The sequence below is a fragment of the Pyxicephalus adspersus genome, chromosome 8 (genome assembly GCF_032062135.1).
Source record: "Pyxicephalus adspersus chromosome 8, UCB_Pads_2.0, whole genome shotgun sequence".
NCBI lineage: Eukaryota > Metazoa > Chordata > Amphibia > Anura > Pyxicephalidae > Pyxicephalus > Pyxicephalus adspersus.
This window is the reverse complement of record NC_092865.1, coordinates 5030543-5052191: the sequence shown is the minus strand read 5'-3', so window position 1 is coordinate 5052191 and position 21649 is coordinate 5030543. Positions and strand designations below refer to the sequence as shown.

Here is a 21649-nt window from a genome sequence, read left to right as displayed (position 1 = left end):
CTCCCTGTCTCTCTGTCTTCCATCACCCTCTCTCACTCTCTCTCTTTCTTTGTCTCTCATTCTCACTCTCAGTTCCATCTCTTTCTTTTTAGTCTCTCTCTTTTTCCCTTTCAGCTTTTATCTCTCTTCCATCCTTCTCATTCTCTCTCACTTCTAACTTCCATCTCTCTCTCTCTCTCTCTTGCCTCTCTCTCTCTCTTGCCTCTCTCTCTCTCTTGCCTCTCTCTCTCTCTTGCCTCTCTTTCTCTCTTGCCTCTCTTTCTCTCTCGCCTCTCTCTCTTTCTCTCTCGCCTCTCTCTCTTTCTCTCTCGCCTCTCTCTCTTTCGCCTCTCTTTCTCTCTCGCCTCTCTTTCCTCTCTCGCCTCTCTCTCTCTTTTTCTCTCTTGCCTATCTCTTTTTCTCTCTTGCCTCTCTCTTTTTCTCTCTTGCCTCTCTCTTTCTCTCTCTTTCTCTCTCTTTCTCTCTCTTTCTCTCTCTTTCTCTCTCTGCCTCTCTCGCCTCTCTCTCTCTCGCCTCTCTCTCTCCTCTCGCCTCTCTCTCTCCTCTCGCCTCTCTCTCTCCTCTCGCCTCTCTCTCCTCTCTTTTTCTCTCCTCCCTCTCTTTTTCTCTCTCTCCTCCATCTCTCTTTCTCTCTCGCCTCTCTCTCTCTCGCCTCTCTCTCTCTCGCCTCTCTCTCTCTCACCTCTCTCTCTCTCGCCTCTCTCTTTCCTCTCTCTCCTCTCTTTTTCTCTCTCTCCTCCCTCTCTCTTTCTCTCTCCTGCCTCTCTCTCGCCTCTCTCTCTTTCTCTCTCTCCTGCCTCTCTCTTTCTCTCTCGCCTCTCTCTTTCTTTCTCGCCTCTGTCTTGCCTCTCTCTCCCTCTCTCTTGCCTCTCTCTCTCTCTCTCTCTCTCTCTCCCTCCACCCTCTTCTACCTTACTTTCTAAAAGCAAAACCTTTTTTAAAAAATTACCACTTGACAATCTTCATGAAAACGGGTCAAAACAAGGGCAGGAAGGAGGACGGTGCCTCCGGGGTCTTAAAAGAAAAAAACATTTTCCAGAACGCTCTTCACAGACGTGTTGTTACAGCGATCTGTCTATCAGAGAAGTTATATATTACGAGGTGTTCAAACAATAAAACTGATCTTACAATGCTGCTAATTCGCAATTCTTATATAGAATATTATTATTATTATTATAATTATTATTATTAGTATTATTAATAAACAGGATTTATATAGCGCCAACATATTACACAGAGCTGTACAATAAATAGCCTGTATATTTCTCCAAAACTTATGACAACCAGCAATATGAAGGCCTGAGTCTGTACTACCTGGCCTTAGGGATGAGCGAGCGAGAATATTAAGTTCGATCTCGTGGCGATTCGGGCCTTTCTCCCTTACCCAAAATGTAAGCGAGAATGGCCTTCTGATTCGAGGTCAAGCTCTCGCCGAACAGGAGGATTTCCAGGGCTGCATCATGCAGCCCTGGAAATCCTCTGCGATCCCCGGGCACTAGAGGTTAATTGACATCTAGTGCCCCAGGGATCCCACACTCTTCTTAATGAATGCAGCCACAGCTGCAATTTATGAGAAGATGCCAAGCACAGGAGAACCTCCTGACATTGTAATATAAGTATCTCGTACAACTTGTACCTGTAACAAATGTATCATTTCTAAGAGATACTTATATTACAATGATTGCAGCGGTGGCTGCATTTATTGAGAAGAGTGTGCGATCCCCGGGGCACTAGAGGTTAATTCTAAGCCCCTGAGGAAGCAAATAGGGTGAAATGCGTCAGTATTCTATTGCAACTAGCTTGCTTTTGAAAAATAACTGCATTTGGACTAATTACTTTAAACCACCTAGTACCTAATTGTAGGTCCAAATAGGTACTAGTGGATTTGGGATTAATAATTTTGTTTTCCTTGTAACCTTGACAGTGTACTTATGAGATGATTTGTTCATGTAATATTTAAAAATACAGATATCTATGGAAACAAAACCCTTACTGCCTTCCTTTTTCCCCATTACCGCTCTATATTAACTATTCTTAGGGGCTGGCAAGAATCAATATAAAATAGTCAGAGACACCTACAACCATACATTAGTCTTAAATAACTGGAAACGCCAAATAAAGAGAGATAAAATATTATCCAATAACGTCCAATTCACAAAAAACGCTGCATAATATATCCCAGAGTTTTCAATCAAGTGCTTGACCGGCTTCCCAGCTGTCCCTGTAGGAGAACGCACAGGACCGTCCAGTTTGGAGATGACCCAAGGGCCAACCATCAAACTTTGGTTGCTTAGATTGGATGTCTTGTCTATTTTTCCTGCTTCCAACACATAACCTTCAGGAACGACTGTTGACTGGCTGCCTAATACCCCCACCCCTTCTTAGAGGTCATTGTAACCAAATCATCAATGATACCCCTTCTCCTTTAAAAAGCTGAATATTTCATTTAAGGAATACTTTTTTTCCATAGATTGGTTATTGATATTCTGCGCTGCTTTAGTGTCATGTCTGTCTCCTTCCCTTCGATGGTGGGTTAAAAGAGGAGGAAATTTTAATTGGCCTTAATTCAATGGAAAGTTGGTTTTGTAAGTGCAACTTGCTTTTTTTGTTCTTTGTTGTTCCGTTATCTACGTGTTACAAATATCAACTCTTTATAAACATTTGATTGAAAAATTATTGTTAAACAACTTTTTAGATCTCATTGGTGTTTCCTGAGGAAGCGTAAAAAATGTCTGCGAAACGCGTCGAAAAAATATTCCCATTGAGTACTAACTGTTACCAGCTCATTAGCGTGATTGTTTTTTATTAGAATTATTATTTTATTTTTGAATAGCTGAAATAAAAAATTGTCATTTTTAAAAAATTGGTTCTATCTGGCCCCTTCCAGATTTTGCATCTTCAGCTGCTTTGATTGGCTGGCTGGGAATGATATAAATTTCCTGTTCATAGGAATTTATTCATTCCATCATTTGGCAGATGACACACAAAAGAAGAATAAGAAGGAACAGGAAAGTAGGAACATTTTCTGCTTGTAAGTAAATATATTAAACCAAATCTAAAGCAATGTACATGTCAGATGATTGTTAGCCAGGAAGAACAGTTGTGCTCATCATGGGTGAAAATCTGATGTGTACAGTGGTTCCCCAATGTCATCTGATTACCAACAGATTGGGAATGATAGTTGTACTTTGCTATAGAGGAGAGCACAGGTGCATTTGCTCATACCCATCCCCAATACCCCAAAAAATTACAGGGGAACTGTGTCTGACTATTATTTTATTTAAGGCTTAGTAAAGAGGCCCTGTCACCAGGCTATTCTTTTCAGCAGCAACCGTCCCATCACACGATAGATGCACACAGAGCCAGTGAATCTGCACAATTGGTTGAAAAACCAGCAGAGCAAACAAAAGTGCAGCACTGGCTGCTGAGCTTCAGAAAGATAATAAAATGAAATACACATTTTTCTACTTGAATTTTTTTGTGGATGTTTGAGTCAGTGACCGGTGCACTTTATCCAGCACGTGTCCTTGCGGCACTTTTCTCGCGCTGTTATGGGATGATTGGCAGGGGATTAGGCCGTAGCTAGGCAGGGCCCCGGGCCCCGGACAAAAGGCTGTTTTCAGAAAGCAGAAGTCACCTGACCACCAGGCGCTTCCCTCCAAAAACATTTTTGTTCACAATGTTTAGTGGAAGGTGTTACTTTGCTCCAAATATTTGTTGATGCCGTCTCTGCGGCAACCCTGGCACGGCATCTTTTTTAAATAAAAACTTGCGCCAGCTGCGAGAAACCTCAAATTGGGTTGCAAACATTCTTTTTAAGGGGATTTAACACCTCGCCCCGTGCCAAGAAGGTGAAGCCGCCAAAATTGTCCTGAACTCGCTGAATGGAGGAATCCTAATTATGTTGCATTTTATTGCTAATTAAGAACATGCATGGGGTAAGGCCAGAATGGAGACAAGGTCACCAAAAAAAAGAGCACATTGACATGCAGCAGTTCACTAATAAAGAGGACCTGTCAGTGACATCTGCAGAAAAAAATAGTAAATATTTTAGCTCCACCCTTATCGTTACAATGTCATTTCAGTTTAACGGAGGGTTCGCCTATACTTACTTGCCCCTCCCCCTATTAGTAGGTGTTATATGAGTGCAGAATTATAATTACCCTTCCCCTGGGAAGATTCCTGATGAATACTGAACAGATGAAATCTCTTCTGATTGGTTGGTGTGTTTACTTAAAATATTTCACCTGCTTTGCATTTTTCTGGAATCTTCCTGGAAGGATGGTGAATCATACCCAGTGACTTTGCTTATGCTGAGATGATGTCATCAGTCTGCTGCAGGCAAAGGAAGCATTTCCTCAGTCTCCTTTCACCAATGATCAGACTGCAACATTGTAACTTTGTTGCAAGGAGAAAGGCTGCAGCAGGGGCTGATCTGTAGCAGACATTTGTTAACATGGCCAAGAACTGTGCAGATGCCATGACTGTGCCACCATTGTGCCAGCATCTCAGTCCAGGATGGTGACCCTGGATGATGTCAGAGCAAAGACGGCACAATTGTTCTGCAGAAACTGACCTGAACCTGTGGTACGCTTACACTTTACCTAGCCTAAAGAATATTATTGAATATTATATCTGATGACAGGTCTGCTTTAAAGATCGCCTGTACTTTGCCAATTTAGTGCAATTGAAAGGTTTATTTACAGCCAGAATAAAAAAAATTACATATAAAAAAATCCTGCACAGAATAATGAAAAAAAACAACTTTTATTGCAATGGTAATCCCCTCACCTAAAAAAGCCACCCCTCTTCTAGCTATATTACCACCATACAGGCCATCATGCAAGAACCCCCTTGAGGCTGCCATGGACAGAGGTGGAACAGATCAGCCCTTGCTGTGGTGGACTTGATACAAAGTTACAATGTTGCAGTCTGATCTCTGTGGAGTGGAGGAGACTGAATAAATGTTTCCCTTTGCCTGCAACAGACTGATGACATCATCTCAGCCTGGGCAAAATCACTGCAATGGAGCTCATGGCAAAGAATTATTTTTATACTGTATTTATATAGCGCCAACATATTACGCAGCGCTGTACATTAAATAGGGGTTGCAAATAACAGACAGACACAGACAGTGACATAGGAGGAGGCGAGGACCCTGCCCTGAAGAGCTTACAATCTAAGAATAAAGTTTTTTTAAATATGCAACCCCTATATATAAACCATTTCTATTTACCTGCTCACTGAATGATTTCACTTGTTGCTAAATTCTTCTCTTTAAACTCCTAAACTGCAGTCTCAGCACAGACGGAAGCTTATAACGGCTCCCCCGGGTGTTGTATTCAACAGACAGAATCGTTCATTTTCCCCAATCCCACTCTTGTTATCAAACTCTGATGTGGACCAGCCAATCCCAAAGCCCCCTGAAAACCCCTCAGTGTAGCAGAAATTGGGGGCCACAAGCTTATGAGTTTTCAGTGTTTATTTATTTGCTTTCAGCACACCCTCAAAGTAACCATTAAACTACAGGAGAAGGGGGGGAGTCATTAGGATAAGGCGAATCGCGTTGGAGCGGCGCCAGGAATAACCGTGTGGAAAATGTTCACACCAGCGGGCGCGTTACAATGCACCTGTACAAATAAAATGCAAAAAGTGCACGGCCCGTGATATACGTCTCGCCTTTAATACTACGCTTATTTTTTTATTCCTCGGCTCTTGAAAAAAGTAATTGCGAGAGGAAAAAAAAACGTCTGGGGGTCCGAGGCAGGACCATGAATTTTAGATGATCAGCTGAAAAAATGAAAAAGTTTTAGGGGCAGGGTCCTCTCCTCCTCCGGTGTCACTGTCTGTATCTGTCTGGTATTTTCAACCCCTATTTAATGTACAGCGCTGTGTAATATGTTGGTGCTATATAAATCCTCTAATATAATAATAAATCGAGTCGGAATGCCCCTGTAAATTAAAACAAGAAGGTTATTGTGTGTTTTTGCAATATATTTATATTCTATACTTCAGCAATGAGCAGTTTGCATCTCTCAGGTCAGTAAAAGTGACCCCAATGATCTTTTTGTAGGGGTGACATTCTTCCCAATGGCCAGCAATGTAAGAGGAATCCTTCCCACTGACCACCACACTAATATACTGTGAGCTGTGGATACAGAAATTATAGAAGGGGTTCCCCGAAGACCTGAAAGTTATTTCAAGCGTTCCCCCATGTACAATGTTTAAGGAACACTGTATTGGGCTGTCACATGACCAATGCCTCGGCTCACTTGATCCAAAGGTTCTTCAGGCTAAGATGCTAGTTGGATCACCTGGCATCTGGCATCAGATATATTTTTCATCATAAGTGAATTTAACTTTTCATGTACTGATTCAAGTCCTTTCTCGGACTATGCCTTCATCTTTCCCGAAGGACGGTGCCATTTGTTTCAGGCGTCATCCATGGTCACCACCTACTCTATAAAGAGCAAAGGGGCCGAGTGTCTATAAAGCCGACCCCCAATCATTTAATATGAACCTTCCCCGCTGTGTTGTGCCATCAGAGATGTTGCATAGGCGCACTTGGGTGTGCGGGAGCAGGGGTGCAATCCCATCTGTGCTCAGGTCTGAAAGGTCAATTGCCAGGCTATAGTCAATGAGAGAAGGTGGGGAGGGCATTATCAACCCCCCCCCCCAGATAATTTATTTGCTTTTAGATATGCATTAAAGTCCAAATTTTTTTAGCAAAATGCATTTCAGGTGCAGTCAATACAAAGGTATGCAAAGTCTTACAGATTGCTTTGTTTAGAAAACAGTCTAAATAGAAAAGACTGTTCCCTGCTCTCTAAGGCTGGTGCGGATACACTTTTTTTCAATCAGTGAAGATAGCTGATCCAGCAAACCTGGAATGGATCTGGTCCAGGTTTGAAAACTTTTGCTAACAAATAGCAAATTACTTCCATTCCAGATTTCCTGGATAACCCAGCTTCACTGTGGAAAGTGTATCCTTTCCAGCCTTGGTAAACTTTATTAAATCAGGCCCATGGTGTCTGCTAGAGTTCTCCTATCAGCGAGAGCATGTGCTTAGCTATAGCTCAGATCAGCGGGGACATGTTGGACCTTTGCACTGAGACCAATGCTTCCATAAGGACACATATGGTAAATAAATTGTTTAACAAAGGTAAACCAAACGCTAATAAAATGAACTTCTGCCCTAAATAATTTTATATGTAATTATACTGAGCCTGAAATTAGGATTTTGGTAATGCTTTGGGCAGATGAGGCCCCGATCTCTCCCAAATACACCTTCTCTTAAATTGTTTCTGAACTCCCAGCATCCCCCGGTGTCTTGGCTGAACGATGTCCGCAGTATCGAATGGCTTCCTGACTTCTGTTTGTTTCCCCCTTCCTGGCTGATTCATCTGTGGAAAGATCACTGTGTGCTGAGGACGGATTAAAATAACACGCCAGGTCAAAACTGCATCGGTGAGCTCGCCTGCCTTCCCTGCGCTCTGATACCACCACCAATGCTATAAGGGCTGTGTGGGCAATGGTTCAGACAGGGGGTGGAAAAGGTTACTGAAAAATGTTTTGCTCTACCCAAAAACATTTTTTTAATTCTCTAATGGCAAAGCTTTCACCAAAGATTGGATATGAATACATTAGGAGGCCCATCTGCCTCTTTTTTTTCAAAATGGATGAGCATCTGTCTTCCCAAAAAACATTACCAAATATACATTAATTTCTATTTCTCCATTCGGCACTGCTAGTGAAATTTGTTTAAAATATTTTCCTTTAAAGTTAGGCAGTTCTTCTGGCCGTACCATGTGACTTGGTGTTGTTGGTAAACAGAGTCATGTGACTGATTTATAAACAGAGTCATGTGACTGATTTGTAAACAGAATCGTGTGACTGATTGTTAAACACAGTCATGTGACTGATTTATAAACAAAGCCATGTGACTGATTTGTAAAGAGAGTCATGTGACTGGTTTATAAACAGACATGTGATTTATTTATAAACAAAGCCATGTGACTGATTTATAAACAAAGCCATGTGCTCAGCATGTCAGCACTGATATAGCTTTATACAATGTTAGAGTAATATGATATGTGCAGAGAAACAGGACTTAAACGGCATATATAAAACTCTCAAAACATTTTATTGGTACATCATATTAAATTCACTGGCACTTCTTGTGAGAATTGCTATAATTTTTCAACTATGTATTTATGTTGATACTTTTGTGAAAAAGTGGATGTATGTCTGTATATTGTAATATAGGGACACAGTGGGTCCCATTCTGGGGCACTGCAAAAATCAATGTCTCCTATATTACTTTTTAATATGATGTACCAATAAAATGTTTTAAGAAGTTTATATATGCCGTTAAAGTCCCGTTTCTCTGCACATATCAAATTACTCTAACATTGTATAAAGCTATATCAGTGCTGACATGGCTTTGTTTATAAATCAGTCACATGGCTCTGTTTACAAATCAGTCACATGGTTTTGTTTATAAATAAATCACATGTCTGTTTATAAATCAATCACACGACTCTGTTTATAAATCAGTCACATGACTCTCTTTACAAATCAGTCACATGGCTTTGTTTATAAATGGCATCTAATGCAATATATTGAATGTTCGCCAACCAGCGAACCCTTTATTTATATGTACAATGTTGGAGTAATGCTATGTCCAGATTATTATTAATATTATTGTTATGAATAAACAGGATTTATATAGCGCCAACATATTACACATCTCTGTACATTAAATAGGAGTTGCAAATGACAGACCAACTCAGACAGTGATACAGGAGGAGAGGACCCTGCCCCGAAGAGATTACAATCTAGTAGATGAGCGGTTTATGCTGAATTGAATAGTCAGTGAACCTTCCAAAGCCCTAAAAATCCCCAAAGTGATCGAGGGCAGTTCATTTCATTCAGTTTTTTAGAAGATCAATGCAGCGTCTCAAGCCCATCCACTGAAGTTCATTCATAGACTTGAATAAGAATACTTTCCAACAAAGTGGACATATGAAGATCCAAAGTGTGCTGCTGCATTAGGCCCTGGACCCTCCTCTGCCAAAAGTGGCCCCAAGTCTGTTCGGCAGGGGGGCCCAAGTCAGTTCTGCACAGTAGCCCAGTGTTGGCTACTTCTGCCACTGCTACAGAAATGCAAATTGGCGGATTTCTGTCTCACTCCTCATCCTGGGTTCCCTTGTGACTGTCACACCCCCGGACTATTCTAATTACCCCTTGGATTTCCCTCAACTTCATCAGTCCCCCTACAAGATGTGTTTGGCAGTGCCATGCCCTGATGAAGGGGGTGTCAGATTTTTATGAAAAATAAAATTCTGCTTCTGGTGGTTTCTAAGCTCAGCAATAAAACCTGACAGAGGTTCCGGCCCTCCCCCACACCAGGGACCCCTTTAGCCAGAGTCATGCTTTAGGTTCAGGACTGCAGATGCCGCCATGGGCTCAGCCTTGGCACCGACCAATGATTGTCACTGAGTCACGGAGCAGCTGTATCTGGCCGGGCATCTTAAGCCAGGAGAAGATCCAGGGAATAAAGTGAGACTGAGTTATGGATGGAGCCAAAAACTAAAAAGAGAAAAAAGGATGAAAAAAAAAAGAAATAAACAACTTCCTGCAAGCTGGCGGAGGAAGTGCCCAACCGCTGAGTAATAAGAAACACAACGCTCTTCCGAGGGGGCCACAAGCTGCAGTTTGCTCTGCGGATACAGGGGACACCTAATAGTGAATCATGCTGTCAGGGGCTCCGCTTTGGGTCGGTTCCAGGGGGTTATAAACGCACGTTCGGTGGCTGCTGGCAAGGCGTATGCTGCTATGCGGTTCTTGGTTTCCTGGGGCTGTTTGTTTGCTTCGTTGTCTGTTTCATTCAGAAACTATTTGAGTTATTTGGAGGTATTTATGGTAGAAAAGAAACGAGCATCTAGAAAAGCCAAATCCGCCTACAACTGACATTCCAGGTATGGGTGGAGGCTGTGAATCGGGGACCCAATATTCTAATATGAGAACACAATAGGGCGTCTCCATTCCAATCAGATCTGACAGGTCCTCTTTAAGTACAGCTCGCAGTGACCCCGAAGGGTCCAGATGCTGGATTATTGGATAGATTTGTAATGCTCAGATTCAGTCAGTTTTGTGCAGATAGGAAAGGGTTAAAAGCTGTACTACACTTGTTATGGAGATCTGCCCTCACTTCCTGTCCTGGTGACCACATGTCAGTCTGAACAGAACAGGAAATGTAACAAAAGAAGTGGACCTGTCAGTAACAGCACAAGTTCTGCACAAATCAATGAATTCCTGACTTATCACAATATACAGCAACACGATCATTGCTTAGAAAACCACAATTTTATTCTGGAAAAGATATTCTTGAACACCAGTTAGTGACTTTGCCCAGGCTGAGATAATGTCATCAGTCTGCTGCAGGGAAGAGGAAGCATTTACTTAGTTTCCTGTTCCATAGTGATCAGACTGCAACATTGTAACTTTATATCAGTCACAAGGTGAGCGGAAGGGGCTGATCCAAGTGACAGTATCTGACTTATAAACTAGCTACAACATATCTTCAACTGCCCCTGATTTGGTGGGACTGTCCCTCTTTATACCCCAGAACTGCCCCTGATTTAGTGGGACTGTCCCTCTTCATAGCCCCCAACTGCCCCTGATTTGGTGGGACTGTCCCTCTTCATACCCCCCAACTGCCCCTGATGTGAAGGGACTGTCCCTCTTCATACCCCCCAACTGCCCCTAATGTGAAGGGACTGTCCCTCTTCCTACCCCCTGAATGTCTCCTATTTGGAAAGACTGTCCCTCTTCATACCCCCCAATTGCCCATGATTTGGAGGGACTGCCCCTTCTTACACCCCCATTGCCCCTGACCTGGAAGGACTGTCTCTCTTCATACATTATCCCTGATTTGGAGAGACTGTCCCACCCCATGCCTTACAAATGTCCATGATTTGGAGGAACTATCCTTTTTCATACCCCCTTATTGCCCCTGATTCTAACCTATTTGGCAGGACTTTCCTGCTTCATTTCTCTCATATGCCCCCAATTTGGAGGGACTGCCCTTTCTTACACCCCCATTGCCCCTGATCTGGAAGGACTGCCCTTCTTAATAAACCCCTATTGCCCCTAATTTGGAGGGACTGACCCTTCTTACATCCCCATTGCCCCTGGTCTGGAAGGACTGTCTTTCCTAATACTGCTCATTTGCCCCTGACTTAGAGGGACTGCATCTCCTCATTCCTCCCAAATGTCTGTGAGTTGGAGGAACTATGCTTTTTCATACCCCCTTATTGTCCCTGATTTGGAGCGACTGTCTCTCTTCATACCCCTCAATTGATTGCCCCTGATTGCGAGAGACTGTCCTTTTCCTACCTCCTAATTACCCGATTTGGATGCTCTGATAGGGGTGTGGCTAGACACATTGGGGTGTGTCAGGGGCGTGTCATATGCTGTTTGTTTTCCAATAATATTAATATCAATCTTTGGTGGAATGAAAAAATTCCAATTCCGGTTGGGTTGGTTCAGAATTCTGATTTGGAAATTCTGATTAGGGGTTCTGTTTTTTAACGAGCTGTCCTATATCTGTCATTGATTGGTCAGATCAGAAGTTGTATCGTTCAAATTCCAAGCTCAGATCGTAATGGCCCCTAATCACAATCAATATTCCGGATATCATAGAAACAATGAATATATTACCCACTGAACAAGTGGACGATACATTGAACACTGGTATTCAATCACAAGTATTAATTTTATTTACTATGTGGATGTAAATTGGGTGAATCTTGGGTGAAAACATTTATACTTCTAAAAATGGAATTTGCTGATCTCATCGTGTTTATTGCAAATGGAAAGAAATAAATCATAAAGCATTTATTCCTCTTTTGCCACTGCTGTACAGCCTTCCGCTGTTTGCATTATTTAGTGCATCAGTAATACAAAACCACAACAAAAAATGAAATATTGCCGCTTCTCCTAATTGCTGCGTCCACCCCCCTTTACCCCTTGTGATTGGGCAGTGACAGGGTGCACAATTCACTGGCCAGACACTTGGCATGTTACAGTATGCTACTAAATTAAAACCTCCTTCAACCACAAGTGACCTCGGGGTGACCCGCCGTTCACTTTTAGCTGCGTCCTGCGTGGGACACAAAGGAAACGCTAATCTGCTTCATTCTCTCCATGGTGGCTACGAGAAAAGCTTTTCAACCCCACCAATGTACAATGGGACCTTCATTGCTGGTCACAATGCCACTGTACAGAGCCCGACCTTATCGCCGCGTGGCCCTTTACGATACACAGAGGGCCCCATTTATAAAGGGTTGTCGACGGAATGCCGCTGCCAGGAGTTCAAGGATGAACAGCGAGCACACTTACTTTGTTTCAATAAATTCATCAATAGAAACAAAAAGTATGAATCTGCAATGTGTGCAGCAAATGTTTAAGCAGAGAGCAGAGTTGTGGGAGGGTCTGAATAGGCTCCACCCACTACAAGCTGCCTGTAGAAAACTACAGAGGGGCGGAGACAAGACCAGATACCCTGCACAAGGAGAGAGAGGAGCAGTGACTGGTCTGGATTGGAGGAAGCTCCTGCATATGAGTGATCAGTTCTGGAAATAGAAGAAATACAAAAACGACACCAAGATTCAAGGAAGAATACACACAGCTCTGATATCTGTTGAGCTGGGATTTAAAGAGCTTTAAAGAGACCCAGTCACTAGACCATTTTATTTATAATAATAAAAGTGTATTTAATGCATCTTTTGGAGATTAACTGGCACAGATCAGCCTTTGCTGCAGTCTTTTATAATTCCTAACAATGTTACAATATTGCAACCTGATCACTGGGGAAAGGAGACTTGCTTGAGAGAAATGCTTCTTCATGCCTGCAGCAGACTGACAACATTGAGCCCAGCGAATCATTGTTATGTAAACGCCTCAAAAAAAGTAAGGGCACGGTTTGCCCACGTGTCCCCAGCCCACTACACCCCTGCTGAGGATGCCTATTGGTCCAGGGGACCAAATCTCGCGGAATGCTCTACAGCAGGGGTGTCAAACTCAAACACACAGAGGGACGAAATTAAAAACTTAGACCAAGTCGGGGGCCAACCTTGAAATTTTTTGAAAAAATTGAGGAAGTTTACTACTTCATCCATAACTAACAAAAACAAACCCCTCTACACACACTTTAGGGTTGAAAATACTAATTTCTATCTATCTTAGCAGGCTGTGTGTTGTTCATCCTCTCACATCACAAATTTGTCTGACACTAAATATTACACTATGCAGTCTCTAATGGATTGAAACAAACACAATGCCCCTGGTAGTCAGATCACCATGTGATCATTGCCTAGGCTTTGTGTCACATGTGGTGTACAGGAATAATGTCTATGTATTGCATGTATTGAAAATGAGGTGAATGTGAGGTGGTAATGCGGACGGGCGGGCCAGAGGTAGTTCATTTTCTGGATTCTTTGGGGGGCCAAAAATAAGGACCTTGCGGCCCAGATTTGGCCCGTGGGCCAGAGTTTGACATCCCTGCACAACTAAATGCTAAATTAGATGCTAAATGCCTAAAATTAACTTTGTAGGCTTTAGTTAAAGCTGTGTAAGCTCTTAAATAGACCAATGTAGAGCTTACACAGTGGAACATAAGACCAACTCCCTGCTGTGGTTGGGTCTACCTGGTTAATCACAAGGAATGAACTTTATTATGTAAGAGAAAAATCTTTACCTTGCGTAAGCTCCGACATAACCTAGCCAACATAGCGCTTACACAGTTTAACATGTGACCCACGCCCTTTCCTTCAAGCGTAAAGTGATTAGCTCTACTTGGCCAATCACCAGACCTGAACATGGTCATGTGAAAAAAAGAAAGAAGAAAGTAATTATCATGGAGTTAGACGGGTGCTGAGCTTACACAGTGGATCATGTGACCTTATCCCTTCCCCTGAGGATGCAGTGGGTAAACCTAATTGGTCCAACTTCCATTTCTGGACACGTCATGTGGAGGAGAGAGGGTCAGTAACCCCGGATAGGCTTCCACACCAACCGATATAGTGCTAATGGGGTAAGTATCAATGGTAGGGAATGTCCAATGAATACAACCTATCACCCTGCCAAATATTGGCCAAGACAATCCAAAGACTATATTCCTGGAACAGGAAACTCCCTTCACTACCATCACCCTTCACAACTTTACAGGTGCACTCCGAGACGCAGCGATGGCTGAGTGGATTATGTCACTTTATAAGAAACTCCCTGGAACTCTCAGCTCCTCTCTTGGGAAATGCTGGCTGGAAAGTCACAGACTGTTCCCATAGCCCACATTCCACCCCCTGCAGTGATGTATGGAGGGCAGGCCAGACCCTAAACCTTGTCCACTAGAAGGACACGCTACCCTGGCACCAGGGGCAATGTCGCTTCCTGCTTCCCTCCACTACGGATAGGAGAGGGGCAGAAATGTTCCTGCGACCTTTTCGGTATTTTCTTTATCTGCATGGCATCAGTTTAATTAGTTGCCTTTTCAATATCTTCTGCCTGTATAAATTCCTGTTACAATATGCAAAAATCATCCTTCAGGCTTTTGCTTAGGCTGAGATGATGTCATCACTCTGCTGCAGGCAAAAGGAAGCATTTCCTCAGTCTTCTCCCAAACTGTAACTTTGTAGAAAGGCTAAAGCAAGGGACTGATCTGTTTCAGACATTTAACACAATAAAGGGCTGCACAGACATCAGGATTTACATTATGTCATACCTTTCTTCTAGGAAACAAATGGACACGCCGTATGGTGTCTTAACAGTGCAAGAAGAAGGGGGGGGGGGGGTTGGGGGACTGAGGCTTTTGTGATAAGTATTAAATACCTGGAAGTGTAATATTTTGATTTGACAATCTTCTATCTTATATGTGAACCAAGAAGCGCTCTGCCCTGAGCACTTTTCAAAACTCAACACTTCAACCTCACCTACCTGTCTCCTTCTGTCTCCTAAACCCTCACTACTTCCCACCATTCCATATCCCTCTCCTATTGTGTTCCTAAATTGAAGAAAGTAAAATGTTCATCATGGTAATTAAAACTTCATCAACTTCATATGTTTGATAACCAAGGTTCAATAAATCCTTAGAGTACCTTCAGTGTTGTTGGGGATCCTGGAGCAATGAGCAGTTTGCACCCCCCAGGTCAGTGTAAGTGGCACCAATGATCTTTTTGTACGGGTGACATTCTTCCCAATGGCCAGCAATGTAAGAGTAAATCTTCCCATGGACCACCACACTAAAATACTGTGAACTGTGGATATAATCATAATAGAAGCGGTTCCTCGAGGAGCCCAAGTTTTATCAAGGGTTCCCCCATGGTAAAACACTGACTCTCCTGATCAAAATAATGTGAACGGTACTGACGATGGCCCCCAGGTTTTTTCACATTTTCTGTATTCTGGAATAATACTGTTATGCTAATTTTTAATATTCCTTTCATGCTTTTATTGCTTATATATTTTGTTTGTTAACTTTGTAACTTCAACAATTGTCAGTACACTGGAAGCTCTTATATGAGTGAATACCTGCAAAGATCAGGAACGATATACACAGCTCAAAATTTAAAAATGAATACGCATGGTTCTTGTATATAACGTTATTCACTCATTCAGCTTTACATTCTTTTATATTCGGTGCTGATATTTGTTATTATCATTAATATTATTAATATACAGTATTTATTTAGTACCAACATATTACACAGTGCTGTTGTTGATGGATGATGTTGATTGTACCATTTCCATGATTGATCCTTCCAGTAACATTTTCAGTTGTAGAATGTAAATCTATTAAACAATAACGCCATTTGTTGAATGGAGAAATCTTCCTGCCAATTAAACATCACATGAAAGATGGGGGCATTTGTAAAATTGTTTAGATATAGAGGAGACATGGGAAGGAGCGTGTGGGCGAAGCATTGATAGAGCTATCCCGTTATCACAAGCTTTACCCCCAGCCCACTCTTCTATCGGGCGGCTGCTTCCTTCCCTTAAAGATTTCAGTTGTTTCAATGTATTTTACTATGACATGGATCGGCACACAGGAAAGATGGAGAATAGATTTTTCCAAGACTGGAGAAAATGGAGTTTAATAAGAGAACCTGGGTGATCCAGCAAACCTGGAATGCATTCCTAAAATTAATTTGCTTTTATTTGGCAAATGTTTTCATTCATGGACCAGATCTATTCCATGTTTGCTCGATCTCCCAGGTTCTCCCATGATAGTCTAACTTTTCCAATTTCAAAGACATTAATAAAATCAGCTTCACATTGTGATCTCTTAGGAATTATTTTACTTTCTACAGGAATAGTAAATGTGATCTGATCATCATTAAATACTGAGCCAGTCACATCAGTTTCTGTTCTGTCCCCCCACAGTCACACACTATTAATAAACATTTATATGGCTCTGACTCATACCACAGTGCTGTACAGAGAACACTGAGCCAGTCTCGGCAGAAAAGCTGACACTCCAATGTCGCTCTCCTCACAATCACACCTCAATACTAAACATTTAAATAGCTCTGACATATACCACAGTGCTGTACAGAGAACACTGAGCCAGTCCCATCAGTCACTGTACAGAGGAGCTGACACTCTAATGCCCCCCCACAGTCACACACTATTATTATACATTTTTATAGCTCTGGCATATACCGCAGTGCTGTTTAGAGAACACTGAGCCAGAACGATCAGTCTCTGTACAGAAGAGCTGACACGCCAATGTTACCCCACAGTCACACACTATTAATATACATTTATATAGCTCTGACATATACCGCAGTGCTGTAGAAAATTCACGGAGCCAGTCCCATCAGTCTCTGTTCAGAGGAGCTGACACTCTAATGTCCCCCCTCAGTCACACACTATTATTATACATTTATATAGTCCTGACATATACCGCAGTGCTGTACAGAGAACACTGAGCGGGTCCCATCAGTCTCTGTACAGAGGAGCTGACACTCTAATGTCCCCCCACAGTGACACACTATTATTATACATTTATATAGCTCTGACATATACCAGAGTGCTGTACAGAGAACGCAGAGCCACTCTCTGTACAGAGAACCTGACACTCTAATGTCTTCCACACAGTCACACACTATTATTATACATTTATATAGCTCTGACATATACTGCAGTGCTGTACAGAGAACACTGAGCCAGTCCCATCAGTCTCTGTACAGAGGAGCTGACACTCTGATGTGCGTCCACAGTCACACACTATTATTATACATTTATGAAGCTCTGACATATACCACAGTGCTGTGTTGCCCATGGGTGGGTACTATAGCTGTCTCATATCTGCCATGATAGTTTGTGTCCCTGCCCCTCACACAAGGTCATTGGGTAGGTTGGTTCCATGGAATATAGAACGGGGCAGCTTGAGTCAGGCATTCGGCCTTGAAATGGCACATACTGAGTGCCCCATAAGCCGGCAGGTTGCTGTTTCCCCCATTCGGGTCTGTGAGTCATTCTGCTGACACCCCACTTGTGCCCTTTGGCCAGTTGCTTGGGGACAGCTGAGCCGGACCTGGCAGCGAATGGCCGGTGTCATACAATCTCGCACATTTTTATTGGCTGTATGACATCCCTGCCAATCACTGCCCAAAGGCTAAACTGTTCCTTGGAGGTCATGTGACTTGGCCGCCGCTCCCCGCAGCTTGTTGTCGCGTGTTTTATTTGCCGTGTGATATTCCTGTGCCCGGGAGACGAAAACATGGGGAATTCCTCGGGGGACTCGTCTGTTCTCTAGGAAAAGCCAGGAACACAATGGGGATATTCACCCAAAGAATCCAACATACACACGCTAAAGCTCCCAATCTGTAAACAGACGAACCGCCATTGTTATAATCCTTATTAGGCCGTATACAATGAAACAAGCCTTTTATAGTGCCAACATATTACGCAGCGCTGTACATTGAATAAGGATAGCAAAATAGGAGAGGACCCTGCCCATAAGAGCTTACAATCTAAAGGGGGGGGGGGGGTAGCATATATATATATATGTATGTTAAATATGTACATAGTAAGTAATGTATCAGTGTAACACATTCAGATATTTATTACCTTTCATAGAGATCACAGTACAGCCCCATCAACGCCTTCATCTGAAAGAACGGAGCCATCTCTGTTTAGGAATCATCCACGGTTAGCATTTATTTCCTGAAAACAAGATATAACACAATGATATGAATACTTATAACTGTGTGGTTCTAGATATTTTATGCACAAATATCTGACACAGATCAGCCCCTTCTGCAACCTCTCACCTGCAATCTGATCGCTGAAGGAGACTATGAAAATGCTTCCTCCTGCCTGCAGCAGACTGATTTATATATACTTATCAGCCAAACAAAAGTCGTGTGGAGCTTAGAGCTTTCCTGATCCTGTTTCTGCCATTGATATGTTAGTGACAGGTTCTCTTTACAGCAGCTCCAGCCTCAATAAGAATGCAGCTCCAATGTTTGTGGGCCAGACTGGCGCTGTCACATAGTGGAGTGAAATCTGAGAGGTCTCACACTCCAGAGGCAGCGCTGAGCACTGATTGTCAGCTTTCTGCCCCACTCGCCCATTTACCCCTTCCAATGCCAAAATTCTATACATTGCAATAATGGACAGGGGAATCCTGAGAAATGAAATGCCGCTTCATTATATTTAGATTTTATTTATATGGAGATGTGATAATAATAGGGGAAGCCTGCCAGGGCTCTGGGGAAATAGAGGAATGGCGCTGCCATTACCTGTGACACCGGCCTCCCCGCTACCTGCATGTGTCACCGCATAATTAATGAAGTTTCAGGTTACATCATAAATGGTTCTTTTATATTTCAGGATAAACCTTTATTTCCTGTCCTAGAAACACAACAGGAAGTGACAGGTTAAATTATGTGAATTCAGATGTCACCCAAACAAGTGGAGGATTTCCTTCTATTGGTGGCAATTGTAAGGATTTGGATATCCCATTGGACTATATGATTGTCATGGTGTCAATGGCCTCAGGGAACCCCAAGTGAAATTACTATATCCACAGCTCACTGTATATTAGCTTGGTGGTCAGTGGGAAGAATGTCACCCTTACATATCTGTATATCCTATTGGATCTTTATGACAATCTTAGTGACAATGGGCACCAGTAGGGGTGGGTGAATACCTAAAATCAGTTTGTTCTCGGTTCTGAGCCCATTGGTAATTTATTGCATAGGCGGTGCTCCCATTGACTGCAGGTTGTCAGGGACATGAATGAGACTGCAGCCCACTGTGCACCTTAACAATGGCCTCTAATTATTGGCTCTGAGCCCATTGATAAGGTACACAGCAGGCAGCATTAGTCTCCTCGAACATAGGCACAGCTTTGCAGGTAGTGAACAGCTGCAGCTCAGGTTGAATCCATGGTGGGAGCAAACTCACCCGTGGATCACAGGAAAGAGTGGACAAACCCACCTGGAACACAGATAGCAACACAAACCTGATAGGGGGGCCAACCTTTTCACTCTATATCCAAAACAAAACATAATTTATATATATATATATATATATATATATATATATATATATATATATATATATATATATATAAATATTTAAACCTTGGGGCAAAAAATCCAAAAGATATTTTCTCCAATTGCAATGTAGTTCTGACCCTAATTCTTTATTTTGAGAAGCTGGGGGTGTGTCCAAATTCAACGCTTATCAATAAAAGGGGAGGGGCATTGGCAGGTAAAGGTAAGTAAAGGTACTGGTAAGTGTAAAAAATGGTTTTCGATGCGATTGCTTTGCTTTTTGAATTTATTCTTCAACGCTTAAAGCGTACCTAAACTCAGAAATTTCACTTTACATAAAAGGAGTAGACAATCCTTTTATGTAAGGTAAAAATGTTGTTTGTTTAGGTTTTTTTAAGTGCAACACCCTTTAATTCTCGATTGCCTAGCCAGTCATGAATGGGAGCGCAGAGCCTCCCGGGATACCTACGTCACCCATCCCGGGAGGCTATTGGGTGCTCCTTTTGCACATGCCCGAGCATCTCAGAAATGTGCAGAAGGAGCCATTTTGCGCAAAGATGGCGCCGCCCGACGCGCCGGCTAGGATACGGATACCGGGACGACACGGGACCAGGTGGAGAACACTTTCGGATAGATCAGACGGCATTGTGGGATTGGGGGGGTAAGTGGATAGGGGGGGTAAGTGGGGTAAGTGGATTTTTTTTTTGTTTTAGGCATTTTTCAGTTTACTTTCTCTTTAAACTATTCTAAAGGCACCAAAGTTGCTTTGGTAATAAAAAAAACTAGCAAAACAGTTTGATTTGTTAATAGATAATAATAGGAATAACAATAAGTATTAATAAAATGAAAAATAAATAAATAAATAATAATAAACAATAAAATAATAATGATAAAAAATAAAAATATTAAATAATAAAATATTAATAAATAAAAATATTAAATATTAAAATAATAAATAAAATAATAAATATTGTCAGCATTCTACAAGAAGCATTATACAAAATCAATCATTACAAATAAACACCGCCTGATTAACCAATGGCGGCCTCTCATTTGCCATTCATTTGGGTGCTGTACATGTCCTGGCTTGTCTTTTGGGATTGTATTTGTATGTTAAACTCTTTTTTTCCCCAGAATGACGTCACAATCATATTAACAGGTTAATGTCCTACTTCCCAGAAGTGACACTGCAGCAGCCCATCCTCAAGGCGGCCTACCATTGGGCGGCCCTGATCACATGATCTCTGAAGACTTTGCAAGGCTCTTGAAATGCTGTGTAACAACAAGGGAGCGTCTGAAAAGCTGACCGAGAAAACACAGGGGAAAAGCCAAAGGGCCAGAGTTCACTGCGACGTAAAAACTGACCGCTGTTTTCAAACGCTCCCCTAATCAGGCTTTCAATGTGACTTTCTTACAAGTTACAATGTAGCAGAGTAATCCACCTGCAATCCAAATATTTAATCCTCCTGGACACACCCATGACCTGGATTTATTTATTTATTTGATCTGATCTAAAGCCAGCACATTACAAAATTAATATTCTAATTTTAGACTTAATGAGATTGTTTATTCTAAACTTTTTTAACATGGGGAAACACTTGAAATAACTTTCAGGTATTCAGGGAACCCCTTCTATAATTCCTATATCCACAGCTCCCAGTATATTAGTGTGCTGGTCAGTGGGAAGAATTCCTTTTACATTGCTGGAAGAAAGTCATCCTTACAGAAAACCAAAAAGATCATTGGTGTCAGGTAAATTGCCTTGAAAGGGGCAAATTGCTCAAGTAACCCCAGTTAAGAAACCCTAGTTTAAATATTAGGTGAAAATATAAAGAAGTGGACTCTTAGGGCGGCGCACATGGTACAAATGCTGATCCATTCCATTGAGATCTACTAAACCAATCCAGAAATCGGTCGTTCAATGCAAACACATGGCTGTCATCATGTCATGGTCTTTAAATGATCAATCAAAAAACAATGATCTGATGTAGAATAGACTCGCCAATGGATGGAGAATCATGTCCACTGATTTATTAAAGCTCATACACTTTCATCAGTGAAGCTGGGTGATCCAATAAACC

General features: G+C 42.1%; 1 long non-coding RNA gene across 2 annotated transcripts in view; it reads right to left on the bottom strand.

Annotated features, from left to right (window-relative positions):
* LOC140336346 (uncharacterized) overlaps nucleotides 1-21649 on the bottom strand; it is a 36865-nt gene that overhangs the window by 5550 nt on the left and 9666 nt on the right. The window contains exons 3-4 of one of the 2 annotated variants that reach the window (XR_011921872.1): nucleotides 18136-18231; nucleotides 15449-15893 (exon numbers count right to left, since the gene is read on the bottom strand). This is a non-coding gene — a long non-coding RNA (uncharacterized lncRNA). Of the gene's footprint in view, nucleotides 1-15448; nucleotides 15894-18135; nucleotides 18232-21649 lie in introns of those variants that run through there. The other variant, XR_011921871.1, reaches the window with a different exon arrangement.